The sequence below is a fragment of the Phytophthora infestans genome, genomic scaffold (assembly GCF_000142945.1).
Source record: "Phytophthora infestans T30-4 supercont1.52 genomic scaffold, whole genome shotgun sequence".
NCBI classification, from domain to species: domain Eukaryota; phylum Oomycota; class Peronosporomycetes; order Peronosporales; family Peronosporaceae; genus Phytophthora; species Phytophthora infestans.
The window spans coordinates 850924-853423 of record NW_003303707.1 but is presented as its reverse complement, the minus strand read 5'-3'; the positions used below and the strand labels follow the sequence as shown (position 1 = coordinate 853423).

Below are 2500 nucleotides of genomic sequence, written 5' to 3'. Positions count from 1 at the left end.
GATTATAGACACTGGAAACGATTCGGTTCCCTTTCAGCAGTTTCAGGTACTCTTTAACTCTCTTTTCAAAGTTCTTTTCATCTTTCCCTCACGGTACTTGTTCGCTATCGGTCTCGCACCAATATTTAGCTTTAGATGGAATTTACCACCTACTTTGCGCTGCATTCCCAAACAACGCGACTCAAAGAAAACGGATCGTACGCACGAGCAACTCAGGGATGAACGGGAGTATCACCCTCCATGCTGTCCTCTTCCAAGGAACTTGCCCCAAGCGCCCACACTGATCACGCCTCTATAGACTACAATTCGCCGCGCAAAACTTGCACGGAGATTTTAAGCTTGAGCTCTTCCCGCTTCACTCGCCGTTACTAGGGGAATCCTTGTTAGTTTCTTTTCCTCCGCTTATTAATATGCTTAAGTTCAGCGGGTAATCTTGCCTGATATCAGGTCCAATTGAGATGCATACCGAAGTACACAACATTTCCCAAATGGATCGACCCTCGGCAGCCGAAGCCGCCACTCTACTTCGCAACAGCAAAGCCGATTCAAATGCCAAGCTAAAGAGCCATGGTTCACCAGTCCATCACGCCACAGCAGGAAAATCACCCAATAAGCGCATTGTTCAGCCGAAGCCAACCATACCACGAATCGAGCATTTCTCCATTAACGCCGCAGCAGACAAACCGGTCGCCAACTCGCTACAATAGCAGCGTCCACAACCAGCAATGCCACCACTTTTGGAGCAAAGAGAAGTACAGTTTAGTACATTTAAAAGGACTCGCAGTCGGTCCGAAAACCAACCGCAAGACACTTCACATCTGGCATCTCCTCCACCGACTACACGGAAGGAAGAAAGCCAAGTTTGTTGTACGGACACTGATACAGGCATACTTCCAGGACTAACCCGGAAGTGCAATATGCGTTCAAAATTTCGATGACTCACTGAATCCTGCAATTCGCATTACGTATCGCAGTTCGCAGCGTTCTTCATCGATGTGCGAGCCTAGACATCCACTGCTGAAAGTTGCTATCTAGTTAAAAGCAGAGACTTTCGTCCCCACAGTATAATCAGTATTAAGTAAAGGGTTTAAAATAAAAAAGCTACTAGCTCAGACCGAAGTCCAAACGCTCGCCTTTTGATAGGGCTCGCCCAGCAGTAGCCGCCAGCAATAAAGCCAGCAGCCGCCGCCAAGTAAGACCCCCCAACTATTGGGTTGAAACGGTTCACGTGGAAAGTTTTTAGGTGTGGTAATGATCCTTCCGCAGGTTCACCTACGGAAACCTTGTTACGACTTCACCTTCCTCTAAATGGCGAGGTTTAAAAAAGTTCCCATCAATCCACTCGCAATAAAGCAAACAGACTCACGGTCCCAATTTTTCACCGAGTCTGGTACTGCCAATTGTGTTGACGCACCTACATAGAGTAGCGCGTTTCATATAATAATTAGTGCATGGTATCTACTGTGTACTCTTGCAAGCTGGCCGTCCCTATCTGCATACGCGTTACCGTAGATGGAAAGTACACTCGCTCACTTGGCACACGCAAACCCATGCTATCTGTACCGTCAACGCTCACAGCGTATATTTCACTAATGTGCGCTCACGAATATAAACTACAGTATTAATTGAGCACTATGCGCGACGAGTAAGTTGCTGTCTACATCGACAAAGCACGTCTGCAGTAGTGATGACCATACAGGTGGGTGTCGCAAGTCGATGAGGCTGTACGCAGTACTGTACTTTAGTGCCCTGCCCATAAGTCGGGATGAAAGCTCGGTTGAGTCGCGGATGACTATAAGGTGTACCCGCCGCGCGCGTATATATCGGGCTGACTACAGCTAACATACGCGCAGTTAACTTGCCTGTATCGCTGCGGTATGACCTGTGCCCAGTTAGTGACACGACTGACACAGAAGATGCGTAAGCACAGTAAGCTAGCACGACGATGCAAAAGTACCGAGAAAGCAACAGTGACCCCATGAATATGTTTTGGTTATCACGAGCACGTGGCATATACACTCATTGGCCACCTTGCGAGATATGAACGGACACATCAAGAAGCACGCCGAGTGGATAAGTAGGCAGCGAAAGTACTTTATTTAATGTACATGAGCTATTATTCGATTCAAGTCTAAGATATATACGATCAAATAATCAGCCTAAGTCATGTGGCTTCGCATGTTCGTCGTACTAATCGGAAACGGTAAATGCCACTCGGAAACGATCTATACAACTCTGTCAGTCAGTAACTATGCAAATAAGTCAGGAAATGCGTCAACTATGCGAGTAAGATCAATGCATGCGGAAGATAGTGGAAATCCCTTCAGTAATATCATAAGCAGCCCAGCGGAGCAATTGCAAGGCATCGTATTGGTGTTTGTGGCGATCATTGGCAAATAGTACCTGTCCTAAAAAATACTTCGCGCGAGGAGCTGACCAAATCTTGCTCTAATAGACCGTCACAATCAATGATATGGTGTCGGCTGTCTCACGGCGATGA

General features: G+C 46.9%; 3 non-coding genes across 3 annotated transcripts in view; all 3 read right to left on the bottom strand.

Moving 5' to 3' along the window:
* PITG_33375 overlaps positions 1-565 on the bottom strand; it is a 3701-nt gene extending 3136 nt beyond the window's left edge. The window contains exon 1 of the ribosomal RNA XR_009934769.1: positions 1-565. This exon is cut by the window's left edge and continues 3136 nt beyond it. This is a non-coding gene — a ribosomal RNA (28S ribosomal RNA).
* Positions 566-871: 306 nt separating this feature from the next.
* On the bottom strand, positions 872-1026 carry PITG_33374. Its single transcript, XR_009934768.1, has one exon. It is a non-coding gene; the product is annotated as a 5.8S ribosomal RNA (ribosomal RNA).
* A 223-nt stretch (positions 1027-1249) lies between these two features.
* PITG_33373 lies at positions 1250-1388 on the bottom strand (the record flags this gene model as incomplete). Its single annotated transcript, XR_009934767.1, has 1 exon — positions 1250-1388. It is a non-coding gene; the product is annotated as an 18S ribosomal RNA (ribosomal RNA).
* Positions 1389-2500: the final 1112 nt, after the last annotated feature.